Source organism: Lissotriton vulgaris, chromosome 1_1, assembly GCF_964263255.1.
Source record: "Lissotriton vulgaris chromosome 1_1, aLisVul1.2, whole genome shotgun sequence".
Lineage (NCBI taxonomy): Eukaryota > Metazoa > Chordata > Amphibia > Caudata > Salamandridae > Lissotriton > Lissotriton vulgaris.
Genome location: NC_141685.1, coordinates 1,252,320,632 through 1,252,341,234, shown reverse-complemented (window position 1 = coordinate 1,252,341,234; position 20,603 = coordinate 1,252,320,632).

Sequence of the window (20,603 nt, the reverse complement as noted above, 5' to 3'; positions counted from 1 at the left end):
GTTCCAAGGCCTCTTGCACTACTTTGCTGACTTTATCAGTCAAAGTGTCCATTTCCATCTGTGCAGTAGCTTTTCCTCCACCATTATGGGATCTACAGGTATTTCCTAGAGAGTAGGTTTGTTTAGTTCTCTTGACCCTTGGGGATTAACCTTCAGCTGGTGATCAGTCCCTACCAGTTCAGTGCGCTTCCTCCTCCCTCCTGTTGTGCTCTGAGACACAGTTTTTTCTGCAGTTGGTCGAGAGGTGAGCTCATCTCCCTCATGTATAGCACCTAAATCACCCTGACTGAATTATAACAGTGGGTGAAAGGTGGGCTTGTGGCCTCTGTTCAGGATCTATTTCAGCTATAACTGTGTGGGAGTCCCCGGTGGCAGGGGTAGATAGATCAGGAAGTGCGGCTAGTGAAAGTCTTCGCTCAGCCAGTTCCATTTCCTTATTTATTACCCCTACCACCTTTTGAAGCAAGCCATCTAAGGTAGCATCAGTGGTTTTAACAGAAGGCGTGTCTTTTCGGTTCCCCATAGGGAAATGTGCCTTATATGTACGCAATTGGGGAAGATTAAAGCTTTTACCCTCACACAGCTCCTCCAGACTGGAACTTGACACCTATCCCCATGTCAAGGTGAGAGAAACCAAAAGGGTAGATCCAGCCCAGCCAGTCAGGGGTCACGGCTGTTGGTGGCTCCTGCCGCAATGCAGAGTGGGGAATATAGTCCCCAGCAAGATTTCCTGGTGTGTGGTGCTGTTTGCGGTGGCAGGAGCCGTTGTTAAACGCCTCCTGGGGTCAGGGGTCATGGCTGTTGGAGGCTCCTGCCACAATGCAGGGTGGGGAAGGTGGTCCCCAGCAAGATTTCCTGGTGCCTGGTGCTGTTTCTAATGATGGGCTCCCCCAGGTCAGTTACATGTGGCAATCTTGTGAAGCTCTCTAAGCCAGGGCCATTATCTCCTCCTCAGGAGAAGGAAGCAATATTTTGATCACTGGTCCCTGATTTCAGCCCGGATTGTTATGCCTGGTGCATCTAGCGCTGCATCTAGCGCAGTGGCATGTTATCTGTCAGCCTCGTTGGTATGGTCAGCAGGCCCACATTGCATCCGTGCTCCAGGGGGCATCCACAGGGCAGGGTCGGCCCGATGCTCAGACAATAATTCAATGAGGGGGCAGGGGCCGCACCCATGTCCCCTCTGTCTCAAAAAATATCTTGGTGCAGAAAATGGGGTCTTCCCATTCTCCCCTCAGTCCTCCTGCGAACCTAGCTCCACTGTTTTCCCTCTGCTGCCACCCTTCCTGGCTCCTCACCTCTCCACGCTGAGGTAGGATTGGGGGGGCTCACTCTGGATCGGCAGTTCGGGTCCAGGACCTGCTACGGTGTTCGTGCCTCTCGTCGCTAACTCCACGACTTCGGGCATCAGACAGAAGCCCAGGAGTTTCTTTCCTACCTGTAGAGACGACCAGTCCTCCAACAAATCATATATGGAGGGGAGCCACGACCCTAGCCCAGATGCACTTTACTGGATGCTGACTTTAGCCACATGACCTGGAGCTGTCCACACTTGCGGTCATTTTCAGAGGGAGTGATATGTACACTCAATACTGCACTAAGATGCTCAGTAACCTGCACTTTAGAAACCTGCTTGCCTGGATAATTTTCCAGGCCATGAACTCGAAAAGAGGGCACTGGGGGGCATATTAGCAAGAACGGCGTAAAAAATGATCGCAGGTTTAGCAGCAGAATATCCCCTGGAGAATTCCAATAGAAGCCCATGTTCACACCAGAACATGGACTTCTATTGGAATTCTCAAGGGCATATTCTCAAGCCCATTATTGCCACTTTAGCTGCAGTTTTCTGACGTTAAACCGGCGATTACTTTTAACGCCGTTCTTGATAATATGCCCCTAAATTGTTAGAATTCGCTCTAGCCTTGGCAAAGAGATGCATAGCCATGATGTGAAAATCTGGATCAGGCCTGGCAACTGCAACCTAGGTGAAGGATGTCACAGTTTGGGCGCGAGCTGAAGAGAGAGCCCTAGCTAGGGAGGACTCATGGGGCATACATGAACGCCCAATATCAGGGTTGTGGGTGGAGGTATTAGAGACCTGGGATCAACCAGAGGACACATCAGGAGATGAACCAGAGGTTCAGGGTGTGCCAGATGATCATCCAGATGTTGACCCCCCTAGCACTACTGACAAAGAAAGCGATGGGCCCTAGCAATAGGATGGGGCATGCAAAGACAAACGCTCTACCACACAGATGTAGGATTGCGGGACACTGGGGTGATTCCTTGCTCATACATTTAACTTCCTCCCCCTACCATGCCCCTTCACATCCCTCACTGCCACTTTTTCTTTCCCCTCCTTCTACCCACCATCAGCCTTAATTCTGCCTTTCTCAACCTGGTGGGTCACTTTTCCCCTTTGCCTCACGATCCCCCTCCCTTCACCTTCTGGCCGTTATCGAAGAAACCCTGGTGGAAAGGGTGAAGGTCTCACAAGACAGGATAGTTAACTTGTTTATATTTGTATTTTTGTGATTCAACATATAGGCATATACTAACATCCTTAGAAATGGCATTGAAAAAATCTAGCTTTGTGTAATTGCCCGGATTGGCAATAGTAGTTCAATCCGAATAGATGTTTCCGAAGGTTTAACCTGCTGGACTCCCTTCCCTGTTACACTCTTTGTTTACCACTTTGTGAAGCCTCAGCGCCAGGATACCTGTAAGGTAACAGCTGCGCTCTATAAATTCCTCAAATAATAAATAATAAATAAATAATCATCCTTGGAGCCAAACAATGGGTGGGGATGGCTGAATCATAGATGGGGGATAGTATGTACAGCGAGCGCAACGCTTTTTTGTGAGCCTTTCTAGGGAAACCAGGAGGTTAGCTGTTTTATTCTGTAACAACCCTTTTCAGGTCTCGCCTACGCAACGCGTATGCGCTGCATAGGAAGGAGACCTTTAGCAATTGAGTTGCCTTTTCAGCCAAAAAGGTGCACATGTTGCATTGCCTTCAATGGCAACGCGTGCACTTTTGGTGATTCCTTTGCGAAGAGAGCTTTGACAAATGGTTCCTGCTCGCTCCCGCAAGGGAAACCGGCGCTGGCCCCCTCCTCTCTCCCTGCTGCCGCGTGAGCCGCATGCACGGGCACGCTTATTTATGTTAAGAGTTCAGACACATCCTTGTACTTTCCAAACTAAGAACAGTGATAACGTAATACCTTATTGAAGGCACATGTGGCCTTTGCACTACATACACAGCTGACACCCTCTCTCTTTCTCTCATGGACATCCGGGTGTTCTCCCACCCTATCGACAATTACACGTATGCATCTGTTTATTTTATAACTTATGGGGTTGGTTTCCAAGAGACCAAATATATTGCTTTGCAATCTATTGAGCAGACTGTGCACAAAGAGACTGCTATTTGTTAAAGAAATCGTTTCTTCAATTACCAATGTGAGCATAACCCGCCAAAGTTGTGGGAATTGTTACAGTCCAATCTCTTTAGGACTTGGACCTTGGCGTGCGTTGGGGGTGTCTAGTTATCAGGTCACCACCATCACTACTCTCCACAAGCACTGCTTTCCAAAACCACTACCATTCACTACAATAAGTTTTCACCTGCACCACTATGCATGACCACCACACACTGCTGCCAGCTCCACAATTTTTCACATCACAGCTCCGCAGTCCTGTGATATTCTGCCTCCATCACCAGCTACAGGCGCCCCCACCCCTTTTAGCCAATGCTGTGTTACTATTAGTTATGGTAATCTCAGTACACCTTGTACCAATGGGTCACCCTTGGATTTACAGCGCCATAGATTTCGATTGACTAGTGATGTAAAGAATATGAAGGGCAAGCGTGACTGTAAAGATTGTGCTGTGCTTTTCCGGTACCGACTATCATCACTAGGAGTCCTTAAGGAAGCCTCTGTTTAAACAAGTGAAATATACTGAACAGTTATTTTGAGGTGACAACCAAAGACAGGACAGAATGATAAAGCCATTTTCCACCATATATTTTAAGTAGACAACCAGAGGAACCCCTTTAAAGTGGATGTCATACGCCAGTGAAAATACACGGGGCAGGTTATTTCGAACAAATGTAATACCAAACATGCATTCAGGCTTTTACTACACCAAAGTAAATTCGAGTTTATTACCACAATACCGCAACATTTGAAGGTGAAAACCATTTTTTTTACTGCTTCGCAGACTTCATGTAACACTTAATTTACACATTAAAACGACTACTAATACAAGGTGTAGTGGGGAGGGTTCCCTAAGTGAGAACTAATTGAAGCATTCTGAAAAGATAAGGAATTCAAATGCAAAAAAAGTTTCATACAAAAGTAAAATGAACTAGTCTCCAGAGTGAAGAAAAAATTTGCTTAAAAGCAATGTTTCCAGAAGAGTTAATTGTCTCAGTCCTGCATGTGTTTTACGCTGCTGTTCATCTTATCTTGGCAACTGAAATTGATTTGCTTGTCTCCGTCCAAATTCCAACATGCCGGATAGTGTCACTTTTTTTGTGTGCAGTTTTGTGTAGCGCAAGCTCGAGCCTAAGGTATTGGATTGCTTTAAATGAGCACCAGTTCGTTAAATTACACAAGGATGCATTTATTTTGCAAGATGTCTCTGCGTCAGACCCCTCCTGTATTGGGGGTCTGAGTTTAAAGTTACGGTTGATGGTCTTACAAAAGACACTTGGATGATCTAATTGGGGATTTCTAAAACAAAAACTCATTCGAACCAGCACGTGGCATATGTTTTGACCATTTATTTGGTCTCTTAATTTATTTGAGCCTTACATGGCACCCCGAAGTAAGCCACAAGCACATTACCGAACTAACCCATTGCCCCATGCCCCCTTGAATGAGGGCTCGCACCAGGGTCAGTAGATCATGCTGAGATGCAAGCTCCACCTTGCTCCTCCCCAGAGGGAGGGGAGAAGTTCGGAGTGTTTGCACAGCCCACAGCTAAGCATATGGCGTCAAACTTGACCGCACAGTGCACACTTGCAGTGTCTGAACCAAAAGTGCCAGAGGAGCCACGAACACGGCCATCTTTCGGCATAAGCAGGTAAACAAGAAAAGGGGCGTGGGTCGCTGAACGCTGAGAAGAATTTGAGGTGAAGGTCGCGGCACGGAGAGACAACTAAAAAAAAATGGGTGGCGAGTAGACTTTAATGCAGACAGCTTAGTACTGTGAGGTATGTGGCTGTCTCCCATCACAATGAAAGGTCCCCTAAAAACTTTTAGATCTACAGTGGCGGCATATGGAACGTACCAATAATCACCACTAAACCAATATAAATGTTTGTTAGAAGTCACTTTCTAAATATTCTCATGCCTGTGGACGATATATACATTCCAAGCTGAGTGGGAAATGTCCTTTTATGGTAAGGCTGATTGCTCTTGCTCTGTGTGAGAAGCACAAACAAGGCTGTGGTATTAATCTCCTAACAGAAACAAAATATAAAGAGGTATTTAATTCAAATGGAGATAGCACTTCTAACACTGTGTAGAAATATCCACATTGACACAGACTCTGTTGTGTTGGTAAGTAAATAGACGAAAAATCCAGAGATCATTCCGTGGATTTACAATGCCTACTGCATTTTCTTAGCCTTTCTTTTTTTAGGGCTCACTTACAGATTTTAGCTGTTGTGGAAAGACCTCTTGTGGACCATATCAAAAGTTTACAGTGGGCTGAGGGCCAACCCACTGCTTACTGCTGGTGGGCTTTCTTACCTCTCATTTGCTTGCTTCTGAATCAATCAATCAGGCATTCATAAAGTGCAGTTGAAATCGGGTCGAGGTACGCGTCGGATCCTAGGAGATAGCGAGGGCATCACCAGTGCTCCAATCAGCACATCTAACAAAGACCTCTGCTTCATAAGCATTGATGAGAGAAGTTTCATCTATGCAACTACATCTTATTAGAAAATTGTACTCCATTTCGCCAAAGGCCCCGCTGTCCTAAAAAGTTTGTCAGGTGGTACACTATACACAGAGGATTTGCCCTGTAGAACCTAATTGCTAAGGATCTGTTCGCATTTGTGAACACAAAGCCCTGAAGAAGCCCGTGTTGGGCGAAACACATTGGCTGTGGATACACTGAAATGAATAAAAATATTTATCTTCAATGAACGTCCATCACTCCTGTCGTCTCTATTCCCAAATTATGTGGCATTTTAGCCAGGAATTGAGAATATAACGTTGCCTCTCCAAATGTGTGTTGAAAAAGTGCGGACACTTACCCGTGATGCAATAGCTTCCCTTACTGTTGGGTTGGGAATGTCCCCTGCTTGGTACATTAGTGCATTCCTACACTCCAGCTGCACAACTGCATTTAACTGGTATTTTCTTTATACTGGTCCTGGCTTCATAATCTTAGTGTGTGTACAGAGCATTAAGCCTGTCCCCGGCTATGAGATGTCTTGGACCTGTGCTATGACCTGGAAGGCCACATCATGCCTGTCCTAATTAGTGATAGTGGACCGCCATCCCTGTCATGGGGTTAAAGCAGTGGCAATAGCATACCATGGTTATATTAACCAATAGAATTACATATTTATCATTTTAAAATTAAAAAGTGCTTTTTATTCATGAATGTCGATAAATCATAATTTTCATAAATTCATAAAAACAATTCATGACAAAACAGCCAGTGCGTGTCTTGCAACAAGTAGCTTCTTTAGGGCTTTTTAATATAAAAATCATACAGAAACATAAATTCCTGTCTTAAAAGAGAGAAAAAATGATCAAACTTCACTTTGTAACATTTGACAACCCATATTATCACAATATAGATATTATATGAATATATTCTATATGAGGGCTGTGCTTTCACCCTTCATTACTTCCCCAGTCATCAAGTTTATCAATATAAAGACCAAATTCCCATTTCATTAAAGTTACTTTTGTTGAGTCAATTCATGCCAATATCATCAAAATGTCTCTAATTGAGTCATTTTATTTCACATTAAACAAGACTAATTGCAAGTCATACTACTCATCTATACCTCAATTCCAATAGTAGAAAATACGAAGTCCTAAATATTATCGAATTCATATTTTCCACCCATACATTGCTATCACTAACCTTTGTCAAAGATTTATGATTACAATGGTTGTGCTCTCTATTATTTCTGCAACTTTACTAGCCATTCTTATTTACACTCACCTAATGAATCACTCATCCGGTTCATGCAACAAAGGATATGAAGAAAATGTCCATCAAAGTAACAGGCATCTAAAGTTAATAAACTATATTTTATAATATTGCTATATTAACACCTTTTTATTTAGAACAATTCTACCTAAAGTCTCAAGTCCCCCTCTAATGTTGTCATGAGCAAAAGGAAAGAATTGTTGCTCATGTCCCTTGATAAGGGTTTCTAAATTTTCAAAGCATCAGCAAAAACTTTCATTGATCTATTTCACAGTATTAAAATGACTACATTTAGATATCAAAGATGATAGTATCAGTTACAACTTTTGGAAACATTCAATTTATACAATAACGTTTACCATTTGATATCAATAATCAGTTAGTAGTAGCGACTAGACAGTATAAGGATTCTAAATCCCCTTGCGATTGTTAGAAGTTTGGTCACAACTAGTGTATTTAATATAAAACCCCAGCACCCACTCTAAAGTATTAAGCCACCAGAGATAATCTAATGCATTTCTTTATACAGAAACTATATTTAAACTCTCACACAGGGCCTTTCTCTTGATCAGATCATTCATCTATAGGTACTAGAACAACCCACTATTGTCATCCACAACACATCATTGTCCGATTACGAATAGAACACTAGACTCCCCACAAGTTGTACCTGACTGTAGTTAATGTTGCTAGATATATCTCTATTCTCAAACACTTACCTAAAGTAGTCGAATATGTTCTTAGTAGGAATGACGAAATATCTTCTTGAAGCAAATTCTACAGAGTATTTATTTATCCCCAAGATAATTGTGTCTGTTAAACTGAAACAAAATAGTGGTTTAGTACATGCATTGATTGCTGTAATGAAAAGGAATGCTATATAACTGTGTTTCCAAACACTCACCCAAAAAATGAAATGTATTATTTGTAGGCATAGCTTGATCATTTTTCTAATTGAATTCCAATATGATTCTGAGCCCCACGATAAGAATATGTGGAATTATAAGTAACACACAGCTTAAACCAGATAATTATAATTGGCACAATACAAAGCTATATCTATCCATAAGTACAACTAGCCAAGCAAAGTAAAAAGCCCTATCTTACTGTTACTGATTGAGCGTAGTCAGAATCTTAGCTCTCATGATAAATTCAACAACTGAGTGGTCCCAATCTTAGGTGTTCTATTTATACCAAGGGGAAATCTAGCCAAACAGAAAGCCGTGCGGTCAAATCTGGAAGAGGGGCATGATCAATTCTGTCTTAAAAACTATTTCCACTATATCCATCCTCCCCCAACCAGTCAATATCTATTTTCTAAACATCGAATAATTTTAACTCTGTGAAGTTTGACCAAATAATAAAATCGCCCATCTAGAAACTGAAATCACTTTACAAAAAAATATCAAGCATTGGCATAGCCAATAGGTCTCTCCTTTGGTACCTTATAAGTGTTTAGCCATGGAACAGTTGATGTTGTTGCACCAAGGATATTGTACTGCATAACAAAACTTATAAGGTTCCAAAGGCGAGACCTATTGGCTATGCCAATGCTTATTTTTCATGTATTGCATCACTACTCTGAAAGCCTAGTAACTAGATCTACCAGAGGAAGGCCATGTATCACAACTGTCACCCACTTCACATTTTGGCATTGCCATGAACAGGCTAAACATGTCCTCTTTTTCTCTTCATGTAAAGAACGACACAACTTTCTGTCTGTACTACTATATTGAAATGGCAATAAATAAACGTTTTAAAAAAAGTCACAGCATTTGCCTATCAAGATGCTAATGCATGAATTGGATAGCTAGGTACACGTGTATAAAAGTAGCATCAAACACACTCATAACCTGCTGTCCCATGGACGAAACAAAACACTGGAACTGCTTGAAAGCAAACACAGAATGTGTGACAAATAGACATTGGCCAGAACTCATGAACTTCATCTATCAAAATACACTCTTCGACCTACCACTATAGTGGTACCAGAGTGCGTCACTTTGAATTAGGGCTTTGCTCATTGAGTGAATTAACTAAAATATTGACTTGCGAGTCAAACGGTTTTGAAAAGTATTAGTTTCAACGGAACATAAAATAATAAGTAATAAAATAGGTCAATCTCATTATATTTATATTGGATAGTGTCTATCCATAAAACATACACAATAAAATTCCAATTTATTTCAAAATAATAAAAGAAACAGATCCGAACAACACACCGCACTGTTAAAATCAAAAGAACGTTTCTTTTGATCGATTTCCGCCACAACAATTTATTTCTGAAGTTTATTAAAAACAAAGCATTAAAACAGGCAGCGGTGAACACTTCTTAATATGAAGTAATTTGTCTTCCCCTCGGCGATCCGTTGCCCAGGTGCAATGTTGCATGATCAATAATTAATGGTTGATAAGCTGTAGGATGCATTGGTAGCCTTTATAGCACGTGTCACGCGCTCCCTCTGAAACCCGAGACTTTGCTGGTGACTCTCAACTGATTTGCATACAGGGCACGAATATTTACCAAGCTCTCACAACAGAACGTTTAGGTTCGGCGTTAACAATGAGAGGGGAATACACCAGCATACACAGAAGGCCTATATACAATAATCCATGTTTACAAAATAACCATGTTTCTTGATGACTGTGATTTTGAAGACTCGCTACAGCCAGCTTTAGTTAGGCAAAAATAATATTACTAATATTTTAACTAAGAAGTAGTTCAGAGGGTCAGGTTTGGTTCTGCCCTCTTCAGTCATTAGCTGCCATATAGTGTTTATGGTTTGCCATTGGCTTGATGGGTGGTCCATTAAACCCCTGTCATTTCCTAGAAGGTTACATTACTTCATTATTGTTCCCATTAGGTTTTGTTGATGGAACTTCAAAGGGTGGTCTTACATATCGTGTTTCCCTCACTTGTCCCTCCATGACATTCACACTGTCCCTGTCATCCCAGCCTTCTTCACTTGCATCCCTTCCTCTCCACCCAGCTGTTTCTTCAATGGTGTGACCTATCAGGTCCAGCCATGCTGCCCCGCTACTCTCCCTCCACCCCCTAGTGTTTGCACTATTAGATCCCTCATCCTGTAGGGCCACTGCTGCTAGACTACTACACTAGACATTGTGAGCCCTATACGATGATCAGGAGCAGGCAAGCATTCCATTCCTTCAGAGTGAGCAGTGGGGATTGGGGTTTGGGAAGGTGGAGTAAAACATGGAAAATCCTGAGTGGGTGATGAAGCTCTGCTAACCATAAATTTCCGCTTCCCTTTGGTGGAGAGACCTTTTTAATAGCTTGAGAGGTAAAAGAGAGTAAGCATCAATTTAATGTAACCAATGTAGTCATGCAATAAAGCCAGGACTACTAGATGAAGTGAAAGGGGTTTATTTCAAACTCAGAAACAAGCTAATTTAAATGAGTCTCAGAAGGGGAAAGGGCCACTACAAATTGGCCGTTTCCATGCATATTTAACCAAGCATGCTTTACAACATCTGCATGGTTACCACGAATAGCCTGTACCACGCTTACCTTTACTACGAGATACGTAGTAAAGGCATGTGTGTTAATGGCTAAAATTGAAAAAGAGGGCTTGAGGGGGTTTCCCACCCCCCAAAAAAACGCACCTTTTTAAGTAGCGATGTGAAGGCAATCGGGAGGCAATCAGCATCGTTAGAGGAACCGGAAAGACACTTCAATTTCTTCTTTACGACGTGCAATGTCAACTCAGAAAATCATAGAAAAGAGACGATGTGGAGAGGTAAGGGGAATTTTAGAATTAAAAAAATAACGCAAGGGTCTGATTTTAGGGTTAGTGGCAGGGGAGAGGTATTTGTAAGAAGGCTTTAGGGGTGGGGGAATAACCTTTACCAAGAGTATGCCCTTACCATGCATGAATTTATGAAAATTAATGTATAAGTTTGCATGGTAAAGAAATATTCGTGGTAAAGGTTATGTGTGGGAATAGCACTCGCATTGTAACGCATGCCTGGTAAAGGCATGCATTGCAACTGAATGCATTGTAACGTCATACTACCTCACAGAAGCTGTAGAAATACAATTCCACCATAATGAATTTGAATCGAGTAATACAATTCAGTTTAAACAATAAAAATCATTTTAGAAACTTTGTGGCACTGATGCAAAAGATGAGGAAAAGGATCTGAAGATTAAACTGCAAGTTTAAATCCTCCTGCCTAGTCATTAGTAGATCTAGGAAAATATAACTTATCCTATTCAATTCTAACATTTGGGAATACCCTAAATTAATCAAATAAGCAAGGACAGGTGTCAGTATAATGGAGACTCAAATACAGGTGCCCCTAATGTAGAGAATATTGTCTACCATGAAGCCTGACTGCTTGTGCCAATCTACCAAGGAGGGGAGCAGGGATTATCTTGGGTGTGTAATCCTCTTACCCTGACTAAAAGAAAGAGTCCCTACTTGGACAGGGTGCAAGCCACTGCCAACTAGAAACCACTATTTCTAACAGTTAGCATAACACTTAATGTGATAATGTGTACGTACGTTCACAAAATCAATGTATTAATATGAAAGCTTTTGAAAGGGAAACCATGGTCACAATATACTAAACATAAGATTGAGAGTTACAATTTTAAAACATTTATGTAACTATGTATGAGAACTACATTTTCACAAGAAATCCTAAATATTAGAATGCACGTTACATAATTTTATCATTCTACCATTGAAAATTTCGGAAATACATTTGAAATTCCATGGTATTATTAATAATAGTAGATCACACTGAATATCGAAGGTGCTAACTGCACAAAATCAAAATAAGTATGTGACATGTAAATTAAGCAGCTCCAATCCCCCTCTGATGGGGAATCAAGTCATGACATTTATACCATCGATCTTATCAGAAAATCAAATTAAAACCTCATGGTTTAATTACCTTTCATCTAAGCTCTTCCAGAGGCTTCATGCCATTATAGTAATTAATTTGCTTCTCTTAGAATTCCACATCCATTCTTATTCTTTTCTCACCCATATTTTCCTCTATCCTTCTGTACACCTTAAAGGACACAACAGCAACTATTGCACAAAGGGCAATAATTATAGGAGGATTCAAGGTAGAACCCACTAATCCACATTCCAAGTTACCAAACCAATTGCATACTGCACTGAGTCAATTTCCAATAGCTTCCCATCCACCTGTTGCAGCCAGCCCACTCAAATCCTTTTGTAAGTCAGTAATATTCTTGATACAATTATCCAAATCTTTACTATTATAAGGAATGTAATGACAAGGCTGCTGGCCTTTCAACATTCAGCAAACTCAGCCCTCTTCTGTGAAAAGAATGTCTAACACAAGCTTATTCTGCAAAACCATGGACCTAATGGCAACAGTTTCAGTACCTCCAAGTAATAAAGCTCCAGTCGTACTAGTGGACTGCTTATAAACTACAGTGAACAACTTTTTATTCTTGTTAGAATTCGGTATCACCCCCTTTATTAGGAATAATTGCATTCGGTCTAGATATAATTCCCATCAAGCTTAATTAAAAAAGTATGATCACATTCACTCTTTCCTACAAATACCATATCCAACACATTCTTATTATTCTCTTCTCATAATTTCCCTATATGCTGCCAATCTAATGTCAATGCCACTGTACTCCCTGCTGTCTGATGATCCATTTCCTCTTGTGGTCATTTGGGTATTCTTGTTAATCCAGTAACATTAGCCAATACTGCTTGAAACCTTTCTTCTACTAAATCTAATAATTTCTTCTCAACCTCAGCCATTCAGCAAGTTAAGTCATGTCTGTGGGTATTAACTGTGTCTAATGTTTTGGTAGGGATAACATATCTTTGAGCTGTGTCACTTATTTTGGAACGTATGCATCTGTTTATTTTATAACTTATGGGGTTGGTTTCCAAGAGACCAAATATATTGCTTTGCAATCTATTGAGCAGACTGTGCACAAAGAGACTGCTATTTGTTAAAGAAATCGTTTCTTCAATTACCAATGTGAGCATAACCCGCCAAAGTTGTGGGAATTGTTACAGTCCAATCTCTTTAGGACTTGGACCTTGGCGTGCGTTGGGGGTGTCTAGTTATCAGGTCACCACCATCACTACTCTCCACAAGCACTGCTTTCCAAAACCACTACCATTCACTACAATAAGTTTTCACCTGCACCACTATGCATGACCACCACACACTGCTGCCAGCTCCACAATTTTTCACATCACAGCTCCGCAGTCCTGTGATATTCTGCCTCCATCACCAGCTACAGGCGCCCCCACCCCTTTTAGCCGATGCTGTGTTACTATTAGTTATGGTAATCTCAGTACACCTTGTACCAATGGGTCACCCTTGGATTTACAGCGCCATAGATTTCGATTGACTAGTGATGTAAAGAATATGAAGGGCAAGCGTGACTGTAAAGATTGTGCTGTGCTTTTCCGGTACCGACTATCATCACTAGGAGTCCTTAAGGAAGCCTCTGTTTAAACAAGTGAAATATACTGAACAGTTATTTTGAGGTGACAACCAAAGACAGGACAGAATGATAAAGCCATTTTCCACCATATATTTTAAGTAGACAACCAGAGGAAACCCTTTAAAGTGGATGTCATACGCCAGTGAAAATACACGGGGCAGGTTATTTCGAACAAATGTAATACCAAACATGCATTCAGGCTTTTACTACACCAAAGTAAATTCGAGTTTATTACCATAATACCGCAACATTTGAAGGTGAAAACCATTTTTTTTACTGCTTCGCAGACTTCATGTAACACTTAAATTACACATTAAAACGACTACTAATACAAGGTGTAGTGGGGAGGGTTCCCTAAGTGAGAACTAATTGAAGCATTCTGAAAAGATAAGGAATTCAAATGCAAAAAAAGTTTCATACAAAAGTAAAATGAACTAGTCTCCAGAGTGAAGAAAAAATTTGCTTAAAAGCAATGTTTCCAGAAGAGTTAATTGTCTCAGTCCTGCATGTGTTTTACGCTGCTGTTCATCTTATCTTGGCAACTGAAATTGATTTGCTTGTCTCCGTCCAAATTCCAACATGCCGGATAGTGTCACTTTTTTTGTGTGCAGTTTTGTGTAGCGCAAGCTCGAGCCTAAGGTATTGGATTGCTTTAAATGAGCACCAGTTCGTTAAATTACACAAGGATGCATTTATTTTGCAAGATGTCTCTGCGTCAGACCCCTCCTGTATTGGGGGTCTGAGTTTAAAGTTACGGTTGATGGTCTTACAAAAGACACTTGGATGATCTAATTGGGGATTTCTAAAACAAAAACTCATTCGAACCAGCACGTGGCATATGTTTTGACCATTTATTTGGTCTCTTAATTTATTTGAGCCTTACATGGCACCCCGAAGTAAGCCACAAGCACATTACCGAACTAACCCATTGCCCCATGCCCCCTTGAATGAGGGCTCGCACCAGGGTCAGTAGATCATGCTGAGATGCAAGCTCCACCTTGCTCCTCCCCAGAGGGAGGGGAGAAGTTCGGAGTGTTTGCACAGCCCACAGCTAAGCATATGGCGTCAAACTTGACCGCACAGTGCACACTTGCAGTGTCTGAACCAAAAGTGCCAGAGGAGCCACGAACACGGCCATCTTTCGGCATAAGCAGGTAAACAAGAAAAGGGGCGTGGGTCGCTGAACGCTGAGAAGAAGATGAGGTGAAGGTCGCGGCACGGAGAGACAACTAAAAAAAAATGGGTGGCGAGTAGACTTTAATGCAGACAGCTTAGTACTGTGAGGTATGTGGCTGTCTCCCATCACAATGAAAGGTCCCCTAAAAACTTTTAGATCTACAGTGGCGGCATATGGAACGTACCAATAATCACCACTAAACCAATATAAATGTTTGTTAGAAGTCACTTTCTAAATATTCTCATGCCTGTGGACGATATATACATTCCAAGCTGAGTGGGAAATGTCCTTTTATGGTAAGGCTGATTGCTCTTGCTCTGTGTGAGAAGCACAAACAAGGCTGTGGTATTAATCTCCTAACAGAAACAAAATATAAAGAGGTATTTAATTCAAATGGAGATAGCACTTCTAACACTGTGTAGAAATATCCACATTGACACAGACTCTGTTGTGTTGGTAAGTAAATAGACGAAAAATCCAGAGATCATTCCGTGGATTTACAATGCCTACTGCATTTTCTTAGCCTTTCTTTTTTTAGGGCTCACTTACAGATTTTAGCTGTTGTGGAAAGACCTCTTGTGGACCATATCAAAAGTTTACAGTGGGCTGAGGGCCAACCCACTGCTTACTGCTGGTGGGCTTTCTTACCTCTCATTTGCTTGCTTCTGAATCAATCAATCAGGCGTTCATAAAGTGCAGTTGAAATCGGGTCGAGGTACGCGTCGGATCGTAGGAGATAGCGAGGGCATCACCAGTGCTCCAATCAGCACATCTAACAAAGACCTCTGCTTCATAAGCATTGATGAGAGAAGTTTCATCTATGCAACTACATCTTATTAGAAAATTGTACTCCATTTCGCCAAAGGCCCCGCTGTCCTAAAAAGTTTGTCAGGTGGTACACTATACACAGAGGATTTGCCCTGTAGAACCTAATTGCTAAGGATCTGTTCGCATTTGTGAACACAAAGCCCTGAAGAAGCCCGTGTTGGGCGAAACACATTGGCTGTGGATACACTGAAATGAATAAAAATATTTATCTTCAATGAACGTCCATCACTCCTGTCGTCTCTATTCCCAAATTATGTGGCATTTTAGCCAGGAATTGAGAATATAACGTTGCCTCTCCAAATGTGTGTTGAAAAAGTGCGGACACTTACCCGTGATGCAATAGCTTCCCTTACTGTTGGGTTGGGAATGTCCCCTGCTTGGTACATTAGTGCATTCCTACACTCCAGCTGCACAACTGCATTTAACTGGTATTTTCTTTATACTGGTCCTGGCTTCATAATCTTAGTGTGTGTACAGAGCATTAAGCCTGTCCCCGGCTATGAGATGTCTTGGACCTGTGCTATGACCTGGAAGGCCACATCATGCCTGTCCTAATTAGTGATAGTGGACCGCCATCCCTGTCATGGGGTTAAAGCAGTGGCAATAGCATACCATGGTTATATTAACCAATAGAATTACATATTTATCATTTTAAAATTAAAAAGTGCTTTTTATTCATGAATGTCGATAAATCATAATTTTCATAAATTCATAAAAACAATTCATGACAAAACAGCCAGTGCGTGTCTTGCAACAAGTAGCTTCTTTAGGGCTTTTTAATATAAAAATCATACAGAAACATAAATTCCTGTCTTAAAAGAGAGAAAAAAATGATCAAACTTCACTTTGTAACATCTGACAATCAAAGTCTCTACAATCCTGTTTGTTTTTTAAATAAATAATATCACAATATAGATATTATATGAATATATTCTATATGAGGTGTGTGCTTTCACCCTTCATTACTTCACCAGTCATCAAGTTTATTAATATAAAGACCCGCTTCCCAGTTCATTAAATGTACTTCTGTTGAGTCATTTCAGGCCAATATCATCAACATTTCTCCCATTGAGTCATTTTATTTCACATTCAACAAGACTAATTGCAAGTTCTACTACTCATCTGTATCTCAATTCCAATAGTAGAAAATACGAAGTCCTAAATATTATCGAATTCATATTTTCAAGCCATACATTGCTATCACTAACCTTTGTTAGAGATTTATGATTACACTGGTTGTGCTCTCCATTATTTCTGCAACTTTACCAGCCATTTTTATTTACACTCACCTAATGAATCACTCATCCGGTTCATGCAACAAAGGATATGAAGAAAATGTCCATCAAAGTAACAGTTATCTAAAGTTAATAAACTATTTTGTATAATATTGCTCTATTAACACCTTTTTTTAAGAACATTTCTACCTAAATTCTCAAGTCCCCCTCTAATGTTGTCATGAGCAAAAGGAAAGAATTGTTGTTCATGTCCCTTGATAAGGGTTTCTAAATTTTCAAAGCATCAGCAAAAACTTTCATTGATCTTGTTAACAGTATTAAAATGACCACATTTAGATATCAAAGATGATGGTATCAGTTACAACTTTTGGAAACATTCAATTTATGCAATAAAGTTTACCATGTGATATCATTAATAATTTAGTAGTTTCGACTAGACAGTATGAGGATTCTAAATCCCCTTGCGATTGTTAGAAGTTTGGTCACAACTACAGTGTATTTAATATAAAACCCCAGCACCCACTCTAAAGTATTAAGCCAACAGAGATAATCTAATGCATTTCTTTACACAGAAACTATATTCAAACTCTCACACCGGGCCTTTCTCTTGATCAGATCATTCATCTATAGATACTAGAACAACCCACTATTGTCATCCACAACACATCATTGTCCGATTACGAATAGAACACTAGACTCCCCACAAGTTGTACCTGACTGTAGTTAATGTTGCTAGATATATCTCTATTCTCAAACACTTACCTAAAGTAGTCGAATATGTTCTTAATAGGAATGACGAAATATCTTCTTGAAGTACATTCTACAGAGTATTTAGATAATCGTGTCTGTTAAACTGAAACAAAATAGTGGTTTAGTGCATACTTTGCTTGCTGTCGTATAAAGGAATACTATATAACTGTGTTTCCAAAAACTCACTAAAAAATGAAATGTACTATTCGTAAGCATAGCTTGATCATTTTTCTAATTGAATTCCATTATGATCCTCAGCCCCATGATAAGAATATGTGGAATTATAAGTAACACATAGCTTAAACCAGATAATTATAATTCGCACAATACAAAGCTATATCTATCCATAGGTACAACAAGCCAAGCAAAGTAAAAAGCCCCATCTTACTGTTACTGATTGAGCGTAGTCAGAATCTTAGCTCTCATGATAAATTCAGCAAATGAGTGGTCCCAATCTTAGGTGTTCTATTTATACCAAGGGGAAATCCAGCCAAACAGAAAACCATTATTTATTATTTATTTATTCGACTTATAAAGCGCACTGCAGCCTTGCAGGCATCCTGGCGCTGATAACTTATGAGGGGTGGAGGAGAGTGTCAGGTCAGGCCGAGCAGCTAATACTTGGGAAACAGCCAGGTTTTAAGGCTTTTCCTGAAAAGGAGAAATACCTTGATTTGCCTAATATCCCATGGGAGTCTATTCCAAAATTTGGCAGCAGCCACTCCAAAGGACCTGCCTCCTGACCTAGCCTTCCGAAACATTGGCACTCTCACCAGTCTTGCGGATGAGGAGCGCAGCAGTCTAGATGGAGTATACCAGTCAAATTTAGATTGCAAAGATAAGGGGCCTATCCCACGAAGAGCCTTAAAGATGAGACAAAGGGACTTAAATTGCCCTCTCTGTCTTAAAGGGAGACAGTGGAGTTCAGTCAGAGCTGCAGATGCAGACGCTTTTCTGGGCAACCCCAGAACCAGCTTAGCAGCAGCTGATTGAATTCGTTGGAGCCTATCCAACAAAAAGCCGGAAAAGGATTACAATAATCCAACCTGCTAAGGATCGTACATCTTGCCACTTGAGCCCGCGCCTGAGATGGTAATAGTGGCAAGATCTTTTGCAGAGACCGCATAATTGCAAAGCAACAAGATGCCGTTTTTGCAACCTGGGTTTCCATGCTAAGCGTGTTGTCAAGCAAGATGCCAAGGTTGTGAACTGATTCCACTGGCCGAACTAAAGTCAATGTCTCAGGAGGCCAAAAGTTTGCCGGAAAAGGTAGGGGAGTCTTATTCCCTGCACAGAAAAGCACCTCAGTCTTTCCAGTGTTGAATTGAAGGGAGTTATTCTGTAACCAGCAAGCCGTGTCCCATAAACATTTGTGAAACACCTCCAGCGATGTTGAGTCCTCTCCCTCAAAGGAAAGGATCAGCTGCGTATCATCCGCATAATTTATGATATTTATGTTGTACGATTTTATAAGCGTGATCAGGGGTTTTAGATATAGATTGAATAAAATCGGACTAATTGCCGAGCCCTGTGGCACCCCATGCGGCACCATAGAAAACGCAGACTGAAAAGGAGGGAGGAACACCGCCTGCTGTCTGTCCTGCAAAAACGACCGAAACTAACGCAAGGCACAGCCTCTCACCCCAGCATCACTCAGTCTTCTCAGCAGGATCTCATGGTTAACCGTATCAAAGTCGGCAGACATATCAAGCAGAATCAACGCTGCTGCCTGACCCCTGTCTGCTCGCCTTTGAAGCTCATCCATGGCGGTCGCCAGGGCCATCTCGATCCCATGAGCCGGCCGAAAACCAAATTGGACCTCCTCCTATTATGATGTTGTTCCAGATGTTTCGAGAGAGTTGTACTATCCTGGCGCTCAACCAGTTTAGCAGGAAAAGGTAAAAGGGAGATCGGCCTATAATTTTTAGAGCATTCAGGATCTAATTCAGGACCATGCGGTCCAACCTGGAATAGGGGCATGATCAATTCTGTCTTAAAAATTCTTTCCACTATATCCATCCTCCCCCAGCCAGTATGGCATCAATATCTATGTTCTAAACATCAAATAATTTTAACTCTATGAAGTTTGACCAAATAATAAAATCGCCCTTCTAGAAACCGAAATCAGTTAACAAAAGAGTAACGAGCATTGGCATAGCCAATAGGTCTCTCCTTTGGGACCTTATAAGTGTTTAGCCATGCAAAGTTGATGTTGTTGCACCAAGGATATTGTACTGCATAACTAAAAACTTATAAGGTTCCAAAGGCGAGACCTATTGGCTATGCCAATGCTTATTTTTCATGTACTGCATCACTACTCTGAAAGCCTAGTAACTAGATCTACCAGAGGAAGGTCATGTATCAAAACTGTCGCCCATTGCACATTTTGGCATTGCCATGAACAGGCTAAACATGTCCTCTTTTTCTCTTCATGTAAAGAACGACACATCTTTCTGTCTGTACTACTATATTGAAATGGCAATAAATAAACGTTTAAAAAAAGTCACAGCATCTGCCTATCAAGATGCTAATACATGAATGGGATAGCTGGGTACACGTGTATAAAAGTAGCATCAAACACACTCATAACCTGCTGTCCCATGGACGAAACAAAACACTGGAACTGCTTGAAAGCAAACACAGAATGTGTGACCAATAGACATTGGCCAGAACTCATGAACTTCATCTATCAAAATACACTCTTCGACCTACCACTATAGTAGTACCAGAGTGCGTCACTTTGAATTAGTGCTTTGCTCATTGAGTGAATTAAATAAAATATTGACTTGCGAGTCAAACAGTTTTGAAAAGTATTAGTTTCAACGGAACATAAAATAATAAGTAATAAAAATAGGCCAATCTCATTATATTTATATTGGATAGTGTCTATCCATAAAACATACACAATAAAATTCCAATTTATTTCAAAATAATAAAAAGAACAGATCCGAAC